The sequence below is a fragment of the Molossus molossus genome, unplaced genomic scaffold (genome assembly GCF_014108415.1).
Source record: "Molossus molossus isolate mMolMol1 unplaced genomic scaffold, mMolMol1.p scaffold_m16_p_12, whole genome shotgun sequence".
Classification (NCBI taxonomy): domain Eukaryota; kingdom Metazoa; phylum Chordata; class Mammalia; order Chiroptera; family Molossidae; genus Molossus; species Molossus molossus.
Window position 1 is genome coordinate 56,441,468 of NW_023425347.1, and position 13,772 is coordinate 56,455,239.

A 13,772-nucleotide genomic window follows, 5' to 3' on the forward strand; every position below is an offset into this window, starting at 1 on the left:
GCAATTAGATGTTAAACTTCTTTTTTTTACAATCCTCTCCCAAGGATACTTTTCCAATTATCTTCAGATAGAGTGGGAGAAAGAGAGAGAGAGAAACATCCACGTGAGAGGGACACATCATGTGGTTGCCTCCCACACAACCCTGACCAGGGCCAAGGAAGAACTGCAACTGAAGTCCATGCCCTTAATCGGAATCAAACCTGAGACTCATTGGTCCTCGGCCGATGAGCCAAACAAGCCAGGGCTAGATGTTAAGCTTCTTAAGAGGACAGTGAATGCCTGACTCTTTTCTATATCCTTTACAATTTTCAGCACAATATTGAACCTGTGGGTTTACAATAAACATTGCTGATTAATTTAAAAATTCATTAACCAACCAATTAATAATCAAGATTATATTAATTAAAGACTACACAGAGCTGTTAGAGAACTCCTAAATTGCCAGTGGGACCAACAAGGATAATTTGAATATACTTAACAGTGTATTTGATTTTAAAAATATCCCAAAAGGAAAAATCTTCTAGACCCATTTGAACATTTTTTTAGACCCTGCAACGATGTCTTTTATTATGTGTAGGTTTTTTAACTTATTCCTCAATCTGTCCATAGACAGGCAAAAATAAGTGTGCTGTTTAACATACCATTGCCTAGAAAAGGGAAAATTATCCCTAAAACATGCTTAACCAAGAGGCCACTTTATCTGCCGACCTCCAAGAACATGAGGTGAACATGATAGATGGTCCCCCATCTGAGCCTTCATTCACCACCATTTGATAGCCCTTCTTCAGGCCAGATCAGCAGCACATGTCTTGCCAACAATCATTTTATGTCCAAAAAAGACTTTCATCATCATCTTCTGCTAAAGAAATCTAGGATATATGCTTCACCAGAACATGTGTTGGTGCTTGAGGGGAAATGTCATGGAAAGCAAGACACTGATCATCCTCAAAAACAATTTTGGCTCGGATTTCCTTAGGAATGATCTTCCTGAAGATCGTGTCACCACCAGGCCAGGTGGCCTGGGCCTTGGCGATCTCATTGGCCAGCGGGTCTCCCTTTTGCATGGCCACCCGCTGAACATTTTATAAAGGCATTTTGACGACTTCATTTATGACTTGGTAAATTATTTTTTCCACACATACTCTAAGGCTAGGTTTCTTTTTATAAATGTGGAGCACTGAGATTAGATAAACTAGATAATTCAAACTCCCCTTTTACTTTTCTCAGAATTGTCTGAATCTTTCTTTAGTCTTTTCCTTTACTTGGTTGAGATGTAACCTTTAAAGTTCTTAACTACAAGAGCAGTAGGGCTACAAAATTGTCAAGTTCTCTTGACCCAAGATCACGAATAAGCTTTGTTTGCAAAAGGTTACCGTGGATTTAAGAGCACAAGACTGGAAGTCAGTAGATCTGGCCCTAATCCTGATGCTACTACTTGGAACTGACTGTGTTACTTTATCTAAGACACTTTACCTTTCTGACCCCATTTTTCTTATTTATAAAACTGGAGGGTTTATACGGGATAATCTCCAAAGTTCCACCAATTCTTAAAATCCTATAAATTTATTATAAATACATTAATACTTTTATGTTTGTTTGTTAATCCTCACCTGAGGATAATTTTCCATTGATTTTTTTTTTGGATAGAGTGGAAGGGAGAGAGAGAGAAAAACATCCATGTGAGAAAGACACATTGATTTGTTGCCTTCCACAGGACACCGATTGGGGCTGGGGATCCAATCTGTAACCCAAGCATGAGCCCTTGACTGGAAATCAAACCCAAGACCCTTCAGTCCGTAGGCAGACGCTCTAACCACCTTGCAAACCAGCCAGGGCTTAATACTTATTTTTAAATTAAGTAGCCTTTTATTGGAAACAGTAATGTGTGCATATAACAGATTTAAAATGGCTATAGCACTGGCCAGGTAGCTCAGTTGGTTAGAGTGTCCTCCCCATATGCCAAAGTTAAGGGTTCCATCCCTGGCCAGAGCACATACAAGAATCAACCAATGAATGCATAAGTAAATGAAACAGTAAATCAATGTTTCTCTCTCTCTCTCTCTCTCTCTCTCTCTCTCTCTCTCTCTCTCTCTCCTTTTTTCTCTTTAAAATCAATTAAAAAAATTTAATATAAAATAAAATGCCACAGATTTTTTGCACTTCCTCCCAGTAAGAGGTGGAGTCTGTTTCCTCAGTCCTTGAATCTGGGCTGGCCCTGTGACTTTCTTTAATTAATGAATGTGGCACAAGCGTTGTTGTATGAGTTCCTCCAGAACCTAGACCTCGGGAGGCCTTGCAGCTTCAGCTCTTGTTCTCTTTGGACACAGGTGTCATATCAAGAAACTGAAAGGAAAAAAAAAAGAAGAAGCTGAAACTGGCCCTGGCCAGTTTGGCTCAGCGGTTAGAGCGTCAGCCCACAGATCAATGAGTCTCGGGTTCGATTCCCGTCAGAGGCACATACCTTGGTTGTAGTTCGTCCCTGGCCCTGGTTGGGTCATGCGGGAGGCAACCCGTCGATGTGGCTCTATCACATCGATGTTTCTCTCTGTCTCTGTCTCTGTCTCTCCCTCTCCCTCTCCCTCTATCTGATAATAAGTAGAAAAATATTCTCAGGTAAGGAATTAAAAAAAAGAAGAAGAAGAAGAAGCTGAAGCTATGCTGGAGACAGATGGTTCAGATGACAGCCAGCATCAGCACCCAGCCACTAAGTCCACCTTACATCATCCAGCTCTTGTCAGTCACCAAATGACTGTAGCCACATGACTAAGGGAAGACCAGGAAAATGGACTGGCTGAGCCCAGCCCTAATTGCTGACCCTTAGAATTATAACCAAATAAAGTGGTTGTTTAGCCACCAAGTTTTGAGGTGATTTGTTAATAGCAATAAATAACTGGCATAATACTTCTGGTAAAAAATATATATATATAGAACAAGCGAAAATATGTCTTCCTTTCTCCCCAAAACTTCAGTCCTCAGCCCCAGAGACAATAGCCCTTACACACTACTCTCTTGATTTTCTTAAAATTATATAAAACTTACATCAGCCACATAAGTGTCCTTAGAGCATTCCATTATATAGATATAGCATAATTTATTTAACCAGGGTTCTTCAGATGTACATTTAGGCAGTGTCTGCTTTTTTGTTACTTATAAACATCGATGCAATGATCATCTTTGCACATGTACATGTATGCATGCATGTGAGAATGTCTACAGGAGGTGGGGGTGACAATCAAGGATGGTGCTTCCCACCCCATGCAGATCTGTGGTGAATCCACTTAAAACAAACTTGTACCCCACAGCCAGAACCAGCTGGGCAGTCCTATGGGCCAGCCAGTGCCAATGAGCATCATCCCTACTGACAGCAACTTAGTTTTTGTTTAACTTTTGCCTCCCTGTCACCAGAGGATATTTTTCTATTTATCTTCAGATAGAGTGGGAGGGAGGGAGAGCGAGAGAGGGAGAAGCCCAGTTTCTGAGGTACACAAACATTCTGCTGTAGGCTGCCAAGGCCAAATGATGCCCAGCACATAGACTTTCCCACGGCCCTTCCTCCCAGATGGAAGGCATCTTCAGAGACTCCCAGGTTCTACACCTCAGCACAACCCTCTTATGCTTTCATTAATAACGAATTGAATCCATCTACAAAACACACGAGACTGGAAAGTGATATCGTTTCCTACCCTCCTTTGCAGCTGGAAGTGGCCACTGTGTCCAAGTTCTGGTCAATGACGTGTGTGGGGGAAATCAGCTGGTAGGTCACTTGTGAAAGTTTGCTTCCCTGACAAAAAGAATAGATGCAGCCCTGGCCGGTTTGGCTCAGCGGTTAGAGCGTCGGCCTGCGGTCCTGAGAGACCCGGGTTCGGTTCCCGCTAAGGGCATGTACCTCGGTTGCAGTTTGTCCCCGGCCCTGGTCGGTTGTGCGGGTGGCAGCCACTCGATGTGTTCCTTTCACATCAATGTTTCTCTCTCTCTCTCCCTCCCATTCTACCTGAACAAAAAATGGAAAAATGTCCTCGGGTGAGGATAAAAAATAAAAATAAAATAAAAAAGAATAGATCAGCATTTAATATCAAAGTGATACCTGGAACTCTGACAGCTATCTTGCCACATTACCACAAACTTAGTGGCTTGAAAAACAAATTTATTATATTAGAGTTCTAGCGGTCAGAACTTTTCCAGCTTTGAAAGGCTGCCTGCATTGCTTGGCTCACGGCCCCTTCCTCCATCCTCAAAACCAGGAGCATAATATCTTCACATCTCCCTGTTTCTCTGACCTCTGCTTGTGTCAACACATTTTCTTCTCGAACTCTCCTGCCTCCCTCTTGTAAGTACCCTGTGATTACATGATGCCCACCTCGATAAATCAGGGTAATCGCTCCATCTTAAGATCCTCAACTAAATCACATATACAAAATCCTTTTTGCTGTGTAAAGTAATGTATTCATAAGCTCTGAATTTTTGGATGTAGACCTTTTTGGTGGTGGGGGGTGGGGGGTGTTTTCTCTACCGAAAGTAGTATGCATGGTGACCAAAAGTTGATAATGGTGAAACAGAAGGGCGGGAAGAGCCCAGATTCTCAATGATGTTATAGATTCACAGTACCAGCCCTGGATTGCCTGCCTACCTGTAGATAATTAAATGTCTTCATTGCTTAAGTCATCATTAATCAGGTTTTCATCTCCTTGCAGCTGAACACATTCTAACTGATACATTTCTTTCACTGGGTAAGATTTAATGTGTTGGATTGAGACTGTGTTTGGAAAAGTGCTTTGCATGCTTTGGTCATATTCAATTCCATATTAAAGCACCATACTGTTTTGCTTTTGAGCTGCTGTTTTTCCTTCCCACATTCTTTTTCCTTTCTACCCTCTCTCACACGCACCAACACTTACACCACCCCCATTCACCTGGATCATATTCATCATTTTGATCTCGACTTATCTGTCTCTTCCTGCCTGTCCAGAAGTCTTCCCTGACCTACCTCTGCTCATCAAAATTGTGGTTAGGTACTCTGGTGTTTCTGTGACAGCCTGACCCTCCCAATCATATTGTCCTTTTCCTATCTCTAAGGTCTTCGAAGACAGAGAATGGTGTTTGCCTTGTATTTGGTGGACCCAGATGCTAGAGGGCATCATCAAGAATCAGTTTCCTTCCATCCCTCAAGTCTGCTTTTCTTTCTCATGGCCTTATTTCTGGGCAGATTCTTCCCACATGGAACAAGACGGCCACCAGTAGCTTCACGCTTACCTTTTACCAACTTGGCAACCTAGATGGAAAGAGAGTATCTCTCACATTAGATCCAGAAAAAGACCTGGCTTGACTCTCATTGGCCTAATTTGGGCCAAGCCTGGGCCACATACCAATTTGTGGAACACAGAGATGGAGTCAGCCCCACCAGAACCATGAGAACTGAGGATGAGGGAGGGGAAGTTTCACAAAGAAAACCTGAGGCTTTGCTACCAGAAAATGAGCAAGTAGATGTTGGGCAGGCAAACAAAACAGAAGACCACTAGAGAAGGTAACACGTGCTGCGTTCTTTTCTTGAGCACTTACTATATTCCAGACACCAGGCTAAGCCATTTTTATTCATTAAAAAATAAACACAAACACAGAACAAAAAAGATGATATGGTTCCTGTGCCCACGTTACTTAAAATTTGGAAGGAGTTTACAAGTACTATCTCACTTAATCTTCTCCACAGCCATATTAGATATGTGTTTTATTTGAACTAATAAATTAGAAAATAAAATGATGGGTAGCATAGAATGCTTAAGCAGTTTGCTCAAAGGCACACTGTAGTGAGTGCAGAGCTGCAATTCAAGGTTTATCTGAGAGGTCTGGTCCTAATCTAATATATACCTCGCAAGTATGGATGACAGATAAAGTAAAAGGGACAGCATCGCCTCTAGTGTCCTATAGGACCAGAGCTATTTCAGGGAATGCTGAGAACCCAGACAAGACACTCCAATCAAGTTAAAATGAATAGCAAGGGCAGGTAGAGAAATATACTGTACATGTGAAAGAAAGAAGACAGACCCCTGTAGTTTATTGAAATGAAGGGGAATTTGGGAATCAGTTATATATTTCATTTCATTTTTAGCATAAATGCATTCTTATCTGCCTGTTCTGCTCCTTTCCTTGCCCCCTCTAGTCATTAAATTATAGAACCCAAGAGCTGGAAGCTAATTTAGAGAGCATTAGTCAAAACCTCTTCATAATCCAGATGTCAGCCAAGATCTCCCTGCCTCTCAAGACCGAGTGAAATAGACTCAAACTCTCACTGCACCTCCTGTGGAAAATCCAATGCCCTTCCCAAGATCTCTAAAAAGACCTAGGGGCTTATTTCCATGGCAGTTGCTTCTGGTCCCAACTACTTTGTCTTTTAGGTTCTTAGTCTCAGCTCTGTATTGTCACTTCTCCTTCATCTTAGCCTTGTCATTGATTCAAACATGTAATTCAACTCAATTATACAAAATACAAATATCAGTCTCCTACACCTCATTTTATACTGAGGCACAAAGAGGTTAAAAGACTTGCACCTCACACCTGTCAGAATGGCCGCCATCAACAAATCATCAAACACCAAGTGTTGGCGAGGGTGTGGAGAAAAGGGGACTCTAGTGCACTGCTGGTGGGAATGCAGATTGGTGCAGCCACTATGGAAAACACTATGGTGTTACCTCAAAAAATTAAAAATTGAACTGCCATTTGACCCAGTGATCCCACTTCTAGAAATATACCCTAAGAAGCCTGAAACACCAATCAGAAAGAATATATGTACCCCCATGTTTGTAGCAGTACTATTTACAATAGCTAAGTTCTGGAAACAGCCCAAATGTCCATCAGTAGACGAATGAATAAAAAAGCTGTGGTACATATACACAATGGAGTACTATGCAGCTGTAAGAAAGAAAGCTCTCTTATCCTTTGAGATGACTTGGAGGGACCTGGAAAGTATTATCCTAAGTGAAGCAAGCCAAGCAGAGAAAGACAAGTATCATATGATCTCACTTATTTGTGGAATATAATGAACATAACAGTCTGAGGAATGGGGTAGTTCCAGAGACGTGGAAGTGGGGTACAGACTGACAATCCCCAGAAGAGGGGGTGGTAGGGGAGAGATAAACCACAGAACTTATATGCATGTATGCATGAACAATGGACATGGACAACAAAGCCAGGGACAGGGCGGGGAGGGAGGGGAAGGGGGGACATCTGTAACAAAAATAAATAAATTAAAAAAAAAAAAAGACTTGCCCACAATCATTTAATTGATGAAGGGCAGGGCTGGACCAAGAAGTCAGGTGTTTTTTCTACTTCACCATTCTGTTCAGTCATCAGGTGCCTCTATGTAGGGCAGAATGGGGTAAGAAAACCTGGGTGACTGTACACATTCTTTGGCAAATAAATGCAACTCTAAGAGTTTTCCTCAGTTTTTGGTACTCATTAACAATCTGTCTTAGTCTGCTCAGGTTGATATAACAAAATACCACAGGCTGGGTAGCTTAAACAACAGAAATTTGTTTCCTCACAGTACTGGAGGCCAAAAAGTCCCAGATCAGGGTCCAGCAGGGTTGGTTTCTGGTGAGAACTTTCTTCTTGGCTTGTAGATGGCCACCTGCTATGTCCTCAAGTGACCTTTCATCTATGCATGGGGGTGGGGTGGGTGTGAATCTCTATTGAATCTCTGTCAATCTCTTCTTATAAGGTCACCAGTCCTATTGGATTAGTGCTCCACCCTATGACCTCATTTAACTTTATCTCCTAAAGACCCTGTCTCCAAATACAGTCACGTTGAGGGGTAGGACTTTAAAATATGAATTTTGGGGAGACATGAGTCAGTCCACAGGGGGAAAAAAAGTGTTATCTCAAAAAACATTTTCATCTGCCTTCCTAACTCTTAGTGAAGTCTTAATTATAAAAATAATGAACTATGGATGAATTCTTAAGTTAGTAGGGCAAAAAAATTTGCAAATAACCTAACAATTATTTTCTTTTAAACATTTTTATTTATTGATTTCTGCGAGAGAGAGAGAGAAACATTGATTTGTTGTTCCACTTATTTATGCGTTCATTGGTTGCTTTTCTTAAAAGTTTTTTTTCTTTATTGATTTTAGAGAGAGAGAAAGGAAGAGGTAAAGAGAGATGGAAACACTGATGAGAAAGAACATTGATTAGCTGCCTCCTGCATGCCCCTCACTGGGGACCCGGCCCACAACCTGGGCATGTGCCCTGACTGGGAACCGAACCGGTGACCTCTTGGTGGATGGGTCAATACTCAACCACTGAGCCACACCGGCCGGGCCATTGGTTGCTTCTAATATGTGCCCTGACCAGAGATCAAAGCCAAAAACTTGGCATATTGGGACGACATGCTAACCGAGTTACCCAGCCAGGACCCCTTAACAATTCTCGAGTGTCTTCTATGTGCCAGAAACTGTTATAAGTACTTTACATGTATTAACTAATTTCGTCTTCATATCACCTTACTGTGAATACTCTTTTTCTTTTTTCTTTTTTTCATCCTCACCCGAGGACATTTTTGCATTTATCTTCAGATAGAGCAGGAGGGAGAGAGGGAGGAAGAGAGAGAGAAAAACATCAGTGTGAGAGAGACACATCAACTGGTTGCCCACACATGACCCCAACGAGGGCCGGGGATGAACTGCAACCGAGGTACATGACCTTATCGGAACTGAATCTGGGCCTCTCTGATCTGTGGGTCGACATTCTTACTGCTGAGCCAAACCGGCCAGTGCTCAATACTATTTCAATTCCGATTTTGCTGATGGAAAAAATAGAACCTGTCCAATATCACACAGCTAGCAAGGGGCAAAGCTAGGACTCATACTCAAATAGGCTGGCTCCTGACTCTGTGCTTTCACGACTACTCCTTATTACTTATACTTATTATAGCTATTTTCAATTTCCCGTGATAAATATACAGTGTTACTGAAACTCAAGTTGGTGTGCCCAAGACTTTGAAAGGCCAAAACACAAAATGTCAGAGTTTGGAGTAAGGAAAGGTTCATTGATCAAGAATGCACCAGCCGAGAAGATGGGAGACCTAACGAAGCCCCAAATTTTTCTTTTTTTCATCCTCACTGAGGACATTTTTGCATTTATCTTCAGATAGAGCGGGAGGGAGAGAGGGTGGAATAGAGAGAGAGAGACACATCGAGTGGTTGCCACCCACATGACCCCAACTAGGGCCGGGGACAAACTGCAACCGAGGTACATGCCCTTAGCGGGAACCGAACCCAGGTCTCTCTGGTCCTCCGGCCGATGCTCTAACCGCTGAGCCAAACCGGCCAGGGCCAAATTTGTCTTGCTTACTGGACTAGGTTAAGGGTTTTTAAGGGGCTGGGGGGAAAGGTGTGTGAAAGTGCTAGAGGGACAAGTTTTAATGGGAGGACCTTGGAACTGGGCCATTTATGGTAAAAGGGCGTCAACACGGAACTTCCTGGACAACAGACGCTGGGGCTTCTGAAAGTGTTCAGGTTTCCGTTGTGTCCTGGTTCTTCAGTTCCCTTGTGAGAGGCGTGGAAGATGACTTTGGTTCCGGGGCAGCCAAAGGCCAAACGTCTCTCCTCTGCACATGTTTTGGCTGCATGACTCGTGGACCTGGTCTGCTGTCCCTGAAAAACAACTGAGCACGTCATCAAACAGGATAAGACCATTTGCGCTGACTCTGGTCACAATGGTGACACAAAAACAATTAGAAAATAATATGTATAAATTACTTTTATTTAGCTTATTCATGTAAAGTGCTTACAACAATAATTTTAAATTAAAAAACAAAAATAGAAGCAATAAAAAATTACAGCCAATTCGATTCAAGTCAGTAATACACAAATCAAGCATCCCTCCTAAAAACTTTGGGGGGGGGGTTCTAGCTATCTACTTATGCCATATATAGTAAGAACACTGAAATATTGCCAAACCTTTCCTTTATTGGTGGAATACTGAGAGCCCTCAATATACTCTAATAATAATTTATTTTGTAGATATCAAGTATAATTAGAAACAGAAGACCCCCAACTAGATTGACCAAATGTCCCAGTTGGCCTGGGACTGTCCCTCTTTTCCAGTTCAGAAAATTTGTATCTTCTCTAGAACCAGAAACAACTGCACCCATCCAAACATATTTTTTGTTTTGTTTTTCCATGTCTGGTTTTGGTGCTCAAAAGCCAAAAATTTAACTTATTTTGTTTCTTATGATCCTCTTTCCTGAGGTAGTGGATGGCAGGTACTGGTTTAAATGGGAGAGAGGGGTTGAAAAAAAAGAGAAAGACCACATTGAAGAGCCCCAAAATGTCATAGGAAGCATAATTCTCCTCTGCTTTCAAAGCCCCAAATCTATCCAGTGGAATCAGCCTGGCTTAGGGCACGCCCCAAATACCCTCATCTTCTCTCTGGTTTCTTTTCCTTTCTCTTGCCCGAGCCTAGGAAAGTTTATATAATTTGGGCAAGTGAGACTCTATCTATTGTTACAAAATCAGTAGTTAATGGCATAACCCCCAATACTTAGGCTTTTGATAGGCAGAGTCCAGAGTTTCTTTCAAAAAAGTCTTCCTTCCTGAAGTCCTCTTTTTGCCATGAACTTCATAATGTCTGTTTTAAAACTCAGAAACTAAGCAGAGACTTCTTTCTCGATAAATTTCGGCTACAACAAACAAATAGTAATAGTTAACATTATATTTTATAAGAACAGTGCCTTGTGGGGTTTTTGTGAGAATTAAATGAGTTAATATGTATTAACTGCCTAACACAAGTTAGTACTTACAAGTGTCTGCTGGCTAAACACCGTTGTAAGCATTTTACATGTATTTTGACAACAACTTCATGAGGTAGGTACTGTTATTATCCTCTTGGTGGAGCTGAATACACTAAGTAACAGTAAGGTCACATGGGTCACATAGCCAGTAAGTGGGAGGGCTGGATTTCAAGCCCAGGTAGCCAGGCTCCAGACCCCGCTCACTATGCAACACTGCTTCTGCTTCTCTGAGAGGGAATAAAGGAGGTGCAGGAAATTGCAAGGAAAAAATGAAAGGTTGGCATTTTAAAAGATTGCTGCAACACTCGACTTTGAGATGCAGCAGAAAAGTAAGATAAACTGGTGGACAGACCAAAGGATGGGTAACAGAATCAATTATGTGATAGAGCAAGTATATTAAAATATTGCCCATTGGTGTGGCTCAGTTGGTTGAGGTCCCATGCACCAAGAGGTCAGTCACTGGTTTGATTCCCGGTCAGGGCACATGCCTGGGATTCTGGCTTAATTCCCAGTAGGGGGCATGCAGGAGATAGCCAATCTATGTCTCTCTCTCTCTCCCTTTCTCCCTCTAAAAATCAATAGAAAACATATTTTCAAAAATATTAATGGTAGAATGGTGACTTATAAGTGTTTGTTGCAAAATTCTTTCTACTTTTCTGTATGAAATTTTCCATAATAAAATGTTGATCACTCTCCCCCAAATATTACTGCAGCATATTTGCACACTAAGAGGAGCCATTAAGTTGATTGGGTGATTTTGTCTTTTAAAAAAAATTCTGCCCTATTCCTCACCCCATTACATATGACAGCACACATTTAATTGTTACATCATATAGGACGGGCAAAATGCTATGGGACTCTTTAAAAAGAGTGACCACAGTGGACTGACCTAAAAACCTCATGGAAGAAGTTTAAAAGTGTCCCCAAGGAATGCCACTGTGAATCCCATTTATGCAGATTGTAGTAAGTAGAGAAAAGGGGAGAAACAAAAAGAGTAGATTAGTATATCTAGAGTCCAATAGAAGGCCCCTGTGCTGATAATCAGTGAATCACTGTTTTTAAGGAGGGAAGTTAGAAGCTGAATGCAAATTATTTGCAAATATTTAGACTGTATCCTTGAGCAAGTAATAGTTTTTAAAATTTAGCTTTATTGTTGAAAGTATAACAGATGTCCTTCCTTTTTTTCCCCATTAACACCCTCCTCCCTGTCCCCGCCCTCCACCCCACCTTCACTGTACTGTTGTCTGTGCCCATTGGTTATGCATATATACATATACATTCTTTGGTTTATCTCTTCCTGCCCCCTCCCCCTTTCCTCTGAGGTTTGTAAGTCTGTTCCCTACTTCCATGTCTCTGGATCTATTTTGTTTATCATTTTATTTTGTTCATTAGATTCCACATATAAGTGAGATCATGTGGTACTTATCTTTCTCTGACTGGCTTATTTCACTTAGCATAATACTCTCCAGGTCCCTCCATGTCATCTCAAAGAGTAAGAGATCTTTCTTTCTTACAGCTGTATAGTATTCCATTGTGTACATGTACCACAGCTTTTTTATCCACTCATCTACTGATGGATACTTGGGCTGTTTCCAGATCTTAGCTATTGTAAATACTGCTGCTATGAACATAGGGGTGCATTTATTCTTTCTGATGGGCATTTCAGACTTCTTAGGATATATTCCTAGAAGTGGGATCACTGGGTCAAATGAAAGTTTAATTTTTAATTTTTTGAAGTAACATCATATTGTTTTCCATAGTGGCTGCACCAGTCTGCATTCCCACCAGCAGTGTACTAGAGTCCCCTTTTCTCCACAACTTTGCCAGCACTTGTTGTTTCATGATTTGTTGATGGCGGCCATTCTGGCAGGTGTGAGGTGATACCTCATAGTCATTTTAATTTTCATCTCTCTGATGATTAGTGACATTGAGCATTTTTTCATATGTCTCTCAGCCATTTGTATATCTTGTTTGTAGAAGTGTCTATTTAGGTCCTCTGTCCATTTTAAAATTGGATTATTTGTCTTCCTTTTGTTGAGTTGTATGAGTACTTAAGCAATTAGGATTAATATAATAATAAGAAAAGCTAACATTTGTTGAAGGCTTATTATATACCTAAGATTACTCTAAACACTTCATATATATTAACTCATTTAATCTTCTCCCCAGGCTAGGTACTATTATTGTCCCCAAGTAATTAAAACAGAGAGTTTAAGTAACTTGCACAAAGTAACATAGCTGATAAGGGATGGAGCCAGAATTTGAAATTAGGCAATCTCATTTCCACTCCTGTGCTCTTAACCACTCCCTCAAACTGCCTCTTGTTAGGGTTGTAAGTAGCTAATCATACCCCTTTTCTTTCCCATCTAAATTTAAAACAAACTGAGAAGCAGACACAGGAGTCAGAGATAAGAAATATTAACTTTATTTATAATGAAAGCTATAATAAATAATGTGCAACCAAGTGGACTTGCTAGTAGTTGCTGAACTACTCAGACTTATCTACCCAGTCATAGGTGACAATAAACAGTGGCCAACCTCAGCCACAGTACAGAGCATGTTCTAAGGTCACCGCATGGCAGAGGCTGGAAACCAAAATGCATCCTCTCTGCAAGCAAGCAGGTCCAAAACATTTGGGACTGGCAAATCCATAGATGCCCTCCCCATTTCTTCTTCCAAACTCACCAATCAGATAAATCATCCTCCCTCCCCTGGAAGAGGAGAGAGTAGGAGAGAAAGGCTCACATGTCCTCTAATGAAAATTTCTCCCCATAGAAACACATTAAGTAGAAAATGAGTATTTTCTTTTTTTATCCTCACTCGAGGACATTTTTTCATTTTTTTGTTCACATAGAGTGGGAGGGAGAACGAGAGAGAAACATCAACCTGAAAGGTACACATCGAGTGGCTGCCACCCGCACAACCAGGGCCGGGGACAAATTGCAACCGAGATACGTGCCCTTAGCAGGAACCGAACCTGCGTCTCTCTGGA

At 41.3% G+C, this 13,772-nt stretch overlaps 1 pseudogene; it reads right to left on the reverse strand.

Annotated features, from left to right (window-relative positions):
* Positions 1-679: 679 nt before the first annotated feature.
* Positions 680-1,064, reverse strand: LOC118626759 (annotated as a pseudogene).
* Positions 1,065-13,772: the final 12,708 nt, after the last annotated feature.